Genomic DNA, 12,873 nt, shown 5'->3' with positions numbered 1-12,873 from the left:
TAGGAAGAGTGAATTGATTGGGGAGCACACATGGGGTATACGGTGTTACCCATGGCAATTTGGCAAGATACGATAGTAGCTATTCGGAAAAGGGACGCATGGGAATCTGAAAAACTCCTTACGATTGCAAATGTTAATGACAAGTACACTGTGTGTACCTATCCTGTCGATCCCGACCAGGTAAATAAATGGCTCTTTTATGTTGCAGAAAACACAGATGTTGTCTCATCTATGAAAACACCATAGTGAGATTTTTGAATTTTTATGTATTATTAATTGTTTGTGTGGTTTGTTGTTGTTGTTGTTGTTGTTTGAATCGATTCTTGACAAGCGCAAGCGTTTTATCAAGTGAGGTTTTGCGATTGTTGTTGTTGTTGTTGTTTGGAAGCATGTATCCCTAAATAAGTTAATTGCAGTTTTTTATTTATACTTAAGAAAACTAACCTGTTTTTTGTTTCTGAATACAGGAGTGACTTTTTTCCTGTGTGCTGGCTATAACAATGCTTGGGACTGCCGTCAATGCTCCAACCGTCATGCTCGCCAATTGTTGGCTACTCCAATAGAGCTGAGGTCAACTCATCTTATTTTATCTAAACCACATTACTTTTACTTTCTTCTTTTGTGCTGGCCTTAATGTAGGATTGTTCAAGTTTACGATTCTCAACTCTATTGACTATGTTGAGTATAGGTGGCAAAAATGTCAACTAAAAAATTGCTTAAATAAAAATGAGTCCAATGGGCTAAATGTCTTCCAAAAAAGTATTTTAAGTAAACCTGAATGGCTCAAAAGTTAACATGCACACTCAAGTTGTAGAAGTAATTAAGGTTCTAAATCTTGTAAAAGGAAAAGTGCTCCATTTATGTCGGCTTGATGGTTTAATGAAATTATTTAACTTATTAAATTGTTTGTTGTAGATGTTTTAACATCAAAACTTTCCAAAAAGATAAATCGTTGTAATTTAACAAAACAGATGATGAGCTTTAGTATCGATTCTTACATCAACGCATCATGTCGTTTGTTTTCTCATTTATGTCTGTTTACGGATACAGTTTGATAATAGTGTTCCTACAGTTTAGTGAGTTTATTACGGGAGAAGCTCATTTTCCTTTAACCTCTGATGCTTTAAAGAAGGTATTGACTGGCAAAGCATCAAATGAGATATTGCTAAGCATTGTTTACACGGTATGTACTACCTGGCTTATAAGTAAACTGATTGATTTTTTAATACTAACATGTATTTTATCAGGTTGCAAAGCTAGAGGATTTGATTTCATGTGCCATTTCAAGGTATATTGATGTTTATCTTCTAAAGAATTTAACCGAACCAAACCGAAAAGAAAGAGTTAAAAGATATTCTGTTAAGGTACAATTACGTTTTATATCGTACGTTACAACGATTGTCAGTGCAATATTGGTATCGTGACACGAGTAGCTATATGATTGTTTTTATTCTAATATTACAGATAAGCACATAAGATTGTGTTTACGGATCAAACCAGCAAAACAGCCGGGTAAGCCAGCATGCCGGTTCAAAGTAGATTCGGGTAAGATTGGTTTTATGTCAGAATGGTTGATTAAAAATTTTTATTTTTAGTTCAGGTCATAACGGGTCGATTAAAAAAGTTTTGGTCTCGAAAATGCTTCACAAGAATGCATCAAGAAACGATTTAAAAAAAGAATCTTTGTATTCGGCCTGTGACAAATGTTTGCATTTGTTACAACACCATTTCTTGAAAGCTTCTAAAGAGACTTGCAGGATGTGGATCAAATCACACGACAATCCGGTAACTTACATTTGCCTCTTGATATTTTAATCGATAGACAAATTTCCGAGGATTTCTTGAAAATATGGGCGTCACAAACCGAGTTGTCTTAGGTGCATTCTAAAGTGCCTGCGATTCATCGATACGAAATTAGTACAGTTACAGCAAGATTATTTGTTGGTATTGGAAAAGGTCAACTAATGGCTTCAAAAGAGTCAAGATGCTTGCTTTTACAAACATGGCTGGTCCCTTTTTATGATGATTTCACTTGGATGAGAAGAGGGTCAAGGGGGTTAGACCGTAATCTAATCGAAGAAGGGTTGAGTAATATTATTTTGACTTTTCCTCTCGCTTGGCAACAAGAAATCTTGATGTCTTGGTTTGACCGGTTTTTGAACTCGGGTGATGATTGCTCGAATATACAAAAAGGGTTTGAAATTTGGTGCAAACGCGCGTTTTGGAGAAATCCTGAAGTGTAAAGAGAGTTTCGTGTTACAAATGCAAATGGCGGAAACTCATGAGATTCGGGTATGCTAGCTTGCCTCTGTTCTTGATCACAGTTGATTTGTTTTGTTTTTTTTTTTCATATAGTTTAGGTAAAATGAAACTTGCATTTGCTCACTCAAGTTTATATTGGAGACATAATTTCATGAATAAAAGAAGTCATTTGGTCAAAGTCAAACCTGTCATGCTCATTCACTTAACATTTTTTTTTCTTTTTTTTTAGTTCCTGATAGCAATATAAAAACTATACATACTAAATTTACTATCTTACATGAGACGATTATATAACCAACATGTTTTTTTCTCACACTTACCACAAATGCTTATGTGAGTCTCGGGCACTACTTACAAAATGCAAACATATTTCTCAAAATTCATCTCACACAAACTATTAAACTATGAACGAACGCTACACTACGTAATTACCATTTTCAACCAAACAAACATTCCATATGCTGTCATCGCAACTTTAACATGCTAAAGTTATTTTCTGTTGAATATCTAACTTTACCCTTTAAACTTTCTGAATTTGGAACAAATACTGGGTGTCGCGTCGGCAATATCGGTGGGAATAAATCATTTAATCTGGGTATTTAAATTAAAGAGTAAACTTTCGTTTTGCTCTCTATGTTTTGGCCGCTTTAACAGTTTTGCCGAAATCATTTAAAAACAGTCATTTCCTCTAATACCTTACTATGTTTTTTTCCCATTTTGCTCTTCGCCTCTAACTCCATCCAAATTGTTTGTTAGCTAAAAAGGTATTTTAGTAACTTCAAGTATAAAACTAAGGGTATTACGTAACCAAAATACCATTTCAATTAACAAACAATTTGGATGGAGTTAGAGGCGGGGAGCAAAATGGAAAAAATATAGTAAACAATTAGAGGCGTGTTGCTTGACTTCTTCTCCTGTTTGGGTAAATACTAACCTCCCATATTAAGGGTGATACTGTAATTTGCTACAAGTAATATGATTTAAATCAAATATAATCTTTGTTTATGCCAAATCATTTAAAGTATATTATTCTTAAGCGTATCGAAAATACAGTATGTTCTCATGCCATCTTTTGTTTCAGGAATGTCCAAGTTGCATTTCAAGCCTGCTTACAATCCGTACACTGAGCCGAGCATGGAAATATTCGGGTACAATATTGTTATTTTAGTTAACAACTGTAATATGGAGACAATAAATGTAATGTATTTAATTTGATGTGACGGTTATCATGAAGGCTTAAAGAAATGGGTTGAAGTAGGAAATTCTGGAATGTTCAGACCTGAAATATTACTTCCTATGTGCAGCAGTATTCAGTTTATGTGGCAGCGTGTTTATATAGTCCTTCTTGCTAGCTGTTGGATCAGGAATTGCATTTTGACAGGATATACAAGCGATGTTCATAGGGGGTCAACGTTTGGGCTTCAGCTGTTCAGTATTGTCACTCGGGTTACATCCTTTTGGGTCTCCTTGTGCAATGTCCATCATTTGAGTTGGGTTTTATGTTGACTGGCTTCGGGTTTGTTACATCCCAGGTTTGCTATACCGGATCATCAGTTTTGGTTTGCAGTCCAAAATCCTTATCATGATATATGGGCCTCAGTTTTGGCACCTGTTTCGTACCTTCTAATCACTGATACATCGGATCCCATTTCAACTTTAATTGATTTTGTGTATCCTTCAATTCTTGAAAACTTCAACAATCAAAATTATTTCAGTGAGAGGGCTATACTTGCATCTGGATATATTACATTATTTGTCTCATTGTAGTTTACTAATTTATTATTACTTGAACGGTTATTTAATTCAAACGATTACTTCAATAAATTAAAGTTATTCATTTGTGTTTTAGTCCACCCGCGAACCTCGCGGGTTCTTAAACTAGTCTTCAAATATAACTATTAGACATCACCTTTTAATACAAATTGTATTTTGGTAGTTATCATCAATTGTATAAATACTAATAACAAAAACTAATTAATGGACCAATCAAAACTCATAACCATAATAATAAAAGCACATAATAATATCAAAACTCATAACCATAATAATAAAAGCACATAATGATTTAGAATTTGTAAAATTTAGAACAACAATAAAAGGCTATTTAATTATTATTTACTAACCATAAAATATAATAAAAACAATTTTTTAGAACAACAATAAAAGGTTATTTAATTACTATTTACTCATTTCGTAAAAAAAATAGGTAAATATACATCAATCATGAATTAATGATGAGGAAATCAGAATTAATTTTATAATTAACAATATTCAATCCACACTCATAAGTTATATATTAGAACTTTAATTGAATTTGTGCTATATTAATTAAAACTAAATAATATATATAACTTTAAAATATATATAAATAATATAATCAACAAGCAAATGCAAGATCATGGATATCATAATACAACTTTTCTTTTCAAGGTTTATCTATTAAACATGCATAAAAAGAATTTATCAAACTATATATCATTTATAAACCAAGGAATAAGCTTGCAATATAACTAGCAAATAGATAAGATTAGACTTAATAGTGGAGGATTAAAATGAGAATAATTTTTTTGTAAGAAGAAAAAAGAAGAAGTTTCAACCAATAAGAATGCTTCATTTTATTTCATTTGATATTTGCATTTAATTTTAATATAAGGGTATATTGGTAAACTTACATAAATCATTAATTTGTATTCTTCCCCTTTAATAACTAACTAAATTAAATTTGTAACTCCTTTTCAAAATATATACTTTTTCCAAATTAAAAAAACAACTTAATTAAAGTGTAGAATAAATTACTAGTTGTGTATGATCAATTACGAGTTGTGTAGGATATATTTTGAGGTGTGTAGGATAAATTTCGACTGTGTAGGATAAAATTCTATAATGTGTAGGGTATATGTAGGAAAATTTTGATATGTGTAGGTTTTGTATACTATATGTAGGATAATTAATGATTAGTTGACTAATTAATTAAAGAGAGAAAAATTAATTATATGAGTTATAAATGAAATAGTATTTTACTAATATGCCCTTTCTTCTTTTTCTTCTCATATTAAATTTCTTCTCAAATGAACCTTTCCCAGACTTAATAAATTAATAACAAGTATTTTCTCATCGGGTTTCTGTAACAAGTGTCCATGTATATATTAAACTTATATTTCCTATTTTTTTTCAATATCGTAATGATCATTTATTCTAGAAAAGGTAATTGAAAATGAAAATGAAAATTATGAGTAGGATTTGAACATCCCCTGTTCAACCAACTTTCAAAAATCTCATTCTGGTTAACGATTATTCTTATCATGGTAAAATCAAGTTGAAAAGATAATGCATATTCAACAAGAAACAATATAGGTATAAGAGTAGTACCTTATGTAGATAAACATGTATGGTGAAAAAAAAAACTTACCTTTAAATAACTAAAGGAAATAGTAACTTTTCAATCGCCATGTCTACGAAATCCAATCTTCGTTGGAAACACCTCGGACCACCAAAACTTTTATCAATAAAACATCATCAACGACATGGGTCAACCGAGACTTTAATCAACGATTAAAACCAATGATGATTCGAGCACTTTCGTGCTGATAACGTGTTATGTAATAACTAGAACCTATTAGCAATGTATAGAAGAGAATGAGAGAATAGGAGATGAATTTCTTATTAATCTATCTCATACAAAATACATGAGGCACTATATATAGGCTATAACATTAATACAAACATAAATGTGACATGGGAGTTAGAAATGTTGATAGTCACTAATAATGGATGTATTATTATCATTTGGTAATCCGATATCTCCAAGTAAATGAGAAAAGTGAAAATGTAAATAAGAAAAGCAAAAAGAAGATGGTAATTTACGATTAATAAATTAATGTTGGTGATTAATGACCTTTTTATGAGAAAAGTTAGATTACTCCTGCTTCTAAACTATATCAATAAATACTAAATTACACCTCATCTTCTAAACTATACCAGTAAATACCAAATTACAACTAATGTTTGGATTTGAATCTTGATCTTTTCTCAAAGAGGCAAGAGCCTCTACCACCCAGCTATAATTGGAATGGCTGGTGATTAATAACTTAATTGATCCTCATCGTTCGATGACTATTGGTGTTATTTTTTAAAAACGGTAAATTCACACACCAGTTAAATCTAAAACATTACACTACCCACTAAATCTAAAACATTACTCTAATGTCTATGAATTACACCACCCACTAAATTTAAAACATTACACCAATGTCTATGAGAATGGGGAAATACATTATTACACGCATTCATATCATTCACATCCGAGTTTTTCAACTTCTTATAAATTAACAAAAAAAAAACACATTTTATCTTATTAGTTTAAATATTTTTCAATCTGATTCCTTATATCTATTTGTATTAAATCAAATAATGCTTTTTTTTTTTATCAATTTTATGGAAGAGAAACAAAGATAAGTGAAGGGGTATGGTCCCAAAAACCCTGCGCAAGCGCAGAGGACCATACCATAATTACATTTCAAAATCATCTCAAACAGGCCTTGCGTGATCGCGCAACGAGTTTAAGTAGGATTTGGAAAGATCAGTCCTCAATAACCATGCATCGAAGTAAAGAAAGACAAATATTCAATTAACACCCTTGTGTGGGCCCGCGCAAGGGTACAGTTAAGCTTGAAGATTTAACAACAAAAGACAAGCCTTGAACGTATATGCGCGCATGAAAAAAGGACTTGAACAAAAGGAATCTTTTCTGTTATAACAGAACGGACACGTGGCAAAAGATCAAAGGCTTACAGTTGTAGATCTTCTAAAAGGCATTAAATGATCATTGTGCATGGCCTAATTCGGTTATAACCGAATGTGACGTGGCAATATCTAGAACCTTCATTTAAATCACGATGATGACAGCAATTTACATGCAGATCTAGATCAAACTACTTTCCACGTGGCATCTCCCCAGCCGTTGATCAGAATCGCGATCCGTGTGCATGGATGAGGAGATAACTGTAGACAGAAAAGAAGATTCCGTTATTTTCCTCCGATATATTTTTGGCGTCAAACTTCGGCTATAAATAAGAGAATTCAGATACAAGTTCTTTATTCACTTTCACTCTTACTACTTCATCTTCTTCTTGAGATCACTGTACTTATTCTCACGCTGGATGGTGGTCACGGAAAGAACCCCCATTCTCCCTGTGGTGAGGCTAACAACGTTTCTATTTTACAGTGATTTCCGGCAAAGTAGTGTCCAACAGTTATCGGCGAGAGGATTAACCATTTTATGCAGAAACCCGACCCCCAGATCTGAACTGATTCCGATCATTTAGATCTGGTGTTTCTTCAATAAGGAATACGATGTAGGACTAAAAGTGAACATTGTTTTGTGTTTTCTTTATAAATTTATGATAAAGATAAGAAGAAAATACTTAAATGTGAATACTCTTATGTCACACCCCGACCACGTAGGACTACAAACCGTGGCGGAAACGTCGGGGAGTGTTGCAACAGAAGTTATTGTTTCATAACCATGGATACAAAGTAGTTTTGTTTTATTGATAAAATTAAACACTATATTGTCTTAACACATAGAACAAACAAGTTTTATATCGTCTATCATAGTTATTATGTCACTAAGTGTCACACCCCAACCGATGGCGGAATCATCGGGGCATGGCACTGAGGGAAACAGATTGTCCAGAATTTTCCATAACAACTATTCACATAATCCAGTTAAAGATACGTCCCATACCGTATCCCGAATAATCAAATACATTATTACAGTTAACATCCAAACAAGTAATTCTGTTCCGACAACTCAGATTTAACATAACAAAATAAAATAAATATTGTTAAAATGCTCCTAAAGACCCAACCTGACAAGATCTACAGACAACTATGCACTAGAAGCCTGTTCTTGACAGACAACTATTTGTTGGGGGCCTCTAGAATCTTATTCTAGCCTCGCTTTCCTAGCAAGCTTACACCTTAAACACCTGTCACATACGTTAAAATAAAGTCAATACATATAATGTAAAGGTGAGCATACAAGTTTGATAATAGCATATAGAGTTCGAATAGTTTACGCATAACCAACACGTACACAGAGGAAAACGAAGCATGTTAATTATCGACATGGATCTATTGATACCAACGACTGCGGGTTGACTGTCCGAGACAGTTCGCAATACACGATTACCACCGTAATCCATGCAAGTAATTGTCCTTAACAACCCCCGTGTGAACGGGTGCTGAGTCCAAACTATAGTACTACGTTGCTAAGGCAGGTAGACAGCACTCCACGTGTAAACATAATAAACAAGCATTCATTTAGTCACGTAATACATGCAATCGGTTAGTGTTCAAATAGTTTGTGTTCGATTGTGATTTGATAAGTAACGTATGTAACACCCAAAAGTGCTAAAAGCAAAAAGGGATCGAGTATACTCACAGTGATTGATTATGGATTGAAGGGAGCGCTGAGAGTAGGGTTAGCCTGAATAGGTTGATAGTATAACGATGAGTAACGCGGAAATGCTAATAAGTGTAGATGGGTCGAACAGTCTAATCGATCGAACAGCCCTATCCGTTCGGTTGGTCTAACCGTTCGGGTAGTCTGATCGATCGGCCGGAAGGCTCGATAGGTTGGACAGTTCAAGTGGATTGTTTCTTCCTTTGAGAAGGATGTGTTTGTGTATGATGGTTTGAACTTTTGAAGTTTTTGCAGCATTATTTAAAATCATTGAAGTGTCCTTACCTTTCAGGTCGGTCGATCGATCTGTAACACCTCGAAAATTCATGTCCAATAATGTATTGACACGTGTCATAAGCTTTGAACATGTGCAAGATTACGTATGAAGGACTAAAGTTGACAAACAAGGAAAGTATGTGAACGTAAGGGTTCAAGATGTCAACATTGGATAAATATATCTTTCAGTAACCCTACATGATGTTTATACCCTTAAACGAATAAATCATGGATCATACGAAGCCAATTGTGAAAGAAAGTGAGGAATTACAAACTACAGGGGCTAAATGTGTCAACATGTTTAAAGTATACCTCTGAGTGATCTTTTAGCAGACCCAAAGCTTTGTAATGGTTAATTATACTCACAAGAATGTGTGATAAAAATTTCACAAGCTTTCGATAAAGTATGAGAAAGTTATGACAATATTCGTATGCGAGGGGTTAAAAGCGTCAAACTGCAAAAGTATGTCAATTCGTAAGGTTTCGGACCTTCCGGAATATGACCATGAGTTTAGAATACTCAATTTAACCTTAATATAGCTTAGATATAGGCGTAGAGGTGTTTGGTGCGCAAAAATAAACTTTTATGTCATGCAGGGACTAAAAGTGTCAAAAAGTGCACAAGTTTGCACTTTCGCGCATATCTTGCATTCTGAATATCCCCGGACACCCAAGAATTTATGTAAGCACTGAAATATTTTATTTTAGTGTTTGGCTTGATAAAATTCCATTCGTCGCGTAATTTGGTTCGTTTTTAGCGTCCGTCCGTGTTTCGTCGTAATTAGCCGAACAACGGGACCGTACGACCAAACGAACCGACATCCGGCATATTTTTGATCATGTTTCATGTTCCCTATGCTTAGGCATCATTGTAGAGCCTTAAAAATGGTTTAACGGGCCTCAAATGTGTCGGGAATGACAATTGGGAGTGCAGGGGCCAAAATTGACAATTTTTGAAAGTTGTTGTATACTGGCATGGTCCTTACGGACCGTATACATACCCTTACGGTCCGTAAAGGTAGCCCAGTATCATAAAACCAAAAACCAGCTGTGGTTTTGCTTCTTGTCTCACATATTTGATTCAAGGGGCCTTTGATGGTTTTCTAAATCAGGGGGCATACTTGTAGGGCTGAGATTGAAGCACGGTTATCGATGAACGATCCTAACGGCTCTCAAAATCCTATAAATACCCCTTAGATTTTGGGTTTTCACTTGCACCTCTTCTCATTTCTGGATTGCTCTCTGATTTCTCTGCATTCCTTGAGGGTCTTGAGCTTCTTGAGAACCTCTTTCAAGTCCTTCGGACTTTTGTAAGTGATTCCTTTCTTGCTTAGTTATTCGTTTAGTGTTTAAACCGAAAAGTCAAGCGTTATCGATAAACACTTTGACTTTTAATCGGTTGAGCCATGGTTCGCGTTGAACATGGCTACGTGATCGTAATTAGGTAGGTGTTTAACCCTCTAAAGGGCATCTCCTAATTACCACGTTTACTTAGTTTAATTGTCGGGTCAAATTAAAGTCAATCGGTTTGTTTTAAATAAAATTCACAACTAATAATATGAAAGTCAAAAAATCAGTTTTGTCACTTTAATGACTTGGTAAATATTAGTTGATCATGTCTAAACATGATTCAACCCGACAATTCTAAGTATAGGCTCGGTTCGCAACCGAAAGTCGCAAGGTTTGACCTTTGCTTTGACTTTCAGTTCTGACCCGAATTAGCTTGAGTTATGTATGCCTTAGGGTCCTTTGTGATCATGTTATATGATAGTATAACCTCCCAAAGTTATACTACTTGGTTCTTTAGAATTAAAGACCATCGCATGTTTCCATAATGCCTAAATGTGACCATAATGCCCTTTAATGTTAAAACAATATTTTTTTGAAGATGTGAAAGGACTAAAACCTTTATTACTGATCTATAAGCATGTCCATAAAATTTCACATCAGTTTGAGGTCTAGATTAGGAGATATGCTCATTAGCGTAATTAAGAAGCTTTTCGGTAAATAAACCGCATAATTAGCATATAGCCTATCTAAACCCAATTTTTAATACCAAACTTATTACCCACTGATGTAATATAATATTTTGGGATTATTGAAGATTTTTATTTATTTTTAGGCTGATCATAACCTAGAGTTCTAAGCTTAATTCGGTAATTGTCGGTTTTACCCCTTTAAGCCATAAAATGAGTTTCACCAAACCTTTTGATACCAAATCTTTTTCTACTAATATAATATGATAATTAGAATATGATAAGCCTTTTGGAATAGTAAAAATATCAGTTTTCCTTTAAGAACCCGGAAATAGCCCAAAATCGCCTTTTAAGCGTTTTTAACGCAATAGTATCTATTAAAACCATTTTAGGTATATAAGACTTGATACCTACTGATGTTTTAAGTAAATTTTCATACTTTAGCAGTAAGCAAAAGTCTTAAGCTCAGAATCCCAGTTTTGACCTTTTAAGCCTATGTGAAATTACCAAAATGCCCTTAAGATGCATAGTTTGGTTACAAATAATAAATTGCACATATAGGTTATACCCTACTGATGTAACTTAGTAAATTAAGTGTTTTTACTGATATAATCAGAACTGAAACTCAGATTACTATTTAACCTCTTTTATAACCTTTAAAATGACCAAAATACCCCTACGGGGCATAAATTGGTTTTAAACTCGTTTTGGGCATAATGGAAGATATCCTACTGATATCACAACATATCAAAGGCATATTAACTTATGGAACATGTTCCTGACTCTTATGGTTACCCGTTACGCATGTTTCGCGTTCGGATCGGCCTATGTGACTAGTTTGCATATATAAGCCGAAACGGGTCAAACCAAATCGTTTTTGTCTCAATATTCAGAATGTGATTAAGTTACCCATATTAAACAAGTATTCAAGCTTGTTGGGTCAAAACCACATTCTAAGCCGGTCTTCGCTTTATCATGCGTTTGAACCGTGCCTTCCTTTGAAAACTAACCGGTCTAAAGCTTAGGCTAAATTAAAGACCCGTTAGGATTCTAATAGGTTATTAAAAACCTTCGTTCCAGATTAGGAGCCCAGTAAAAGCTAAATCTGTACTTTCTGATTTGATATACGACTGGGATTGAATTTATATTCAGCTCAGGTAAATACTCTTAACTTATTTTCCCTATACGGGCTTGGGATACGGTGCTATAAAAGTACCGCTTGGTCGGGTGTATGTAGTCATTTAAATCGGATTGTGATTGATGTATTTACATAACCTATTTGATATGTATTATTTGGTGCATGGCCCTTGGGGGTTAAATGACCATATCCCGGATATCCTTGGCATCATTCATGAAATGGCCACGACCTAAGCACGGGGTGTAGGCGTACACCTGACAGCTGCATTATGTAAAAACTGGTATCCCACTATAAGGAATCGACCTTGTGGGCATTATACCTGTGGCGTGTCAGTTAACTTAAGTCCGGCCCTACAAACCGGCCCTAATGGACGACAAATGAGTAAAACTGTATACAAGATTATTTTGAATAATTGTCCCAAGTTATAAAATATTTTTGCCGAAGTGCATTTAAATCAATTTTCAAACTCTTTTCAAAATGAGTCAGTTAAGTTGTATTTACCAGTGCAAACTGATGTATTTTCCAAAAAGGCTAGGTGCAGGTGCTAGACGAAATAGGCTGGCTACTCCAGGCATCATTACTCAAGTCTCGCAAGCTTTAGATGTCAAAGTCCGTTGAACAGTTTTCCTTTTTATTTGATCCGCATGTGGATCTGTTTCGACTGTGTTGTAATACTCAAACATTACATTTTGTTCAGTTGAAATAAATCTATATCTTCTGCTTCCGCTGTGCATTTTATATGTTGTGTTGTTTGA

General features: G+C 34.3%; 1 long non-coding RNA gene and 1 pseudogene across 1 annotated transcript; both read left to right on the top strand.

The window, feature by feature from the left end:
• The first annotated feature begins 30 nt into the window (after window positions 1-30).
• On the top strand, window positions 31-2,440 carry LOC110907521 (annotated as a pseudogene).
• A 932-nt stretch (window positions 2,441-3,372) lies between these two features.
• Window positions 3,373-4,108, top strand: LOC110906022. The gene is made up of 2 exons (XR_004879554.1): window positions 3,373-3,410; window positions 3,567-4,108. It is a non-coding gene; the product is annotated as an uncharacterized LOC110906022 (long non-coding RNA).
• The last annotated feature ends 8,765 nt before the right edge of the window (window positions 4,109-12,873 follow it).

The sequence above is a fragment of the Helianthus annuus genome, chromosome 14 (genome assembly GCF_002127325.2).
Source record: "Helianthus annuus cultivar XRQ/B chromosome 14, HanXRQr2.0-SUNRISE, whole genome shotgun sequence".
NCBI lineage: Eukaryota > Viridiplantae > Streptophyta > Magnoliopsida > Asterales > Asteraceae > Helianthus > Helianthus annuus.
This window is presented reverse-complemented; position numbering and strand designations above follow the sequence as displayed.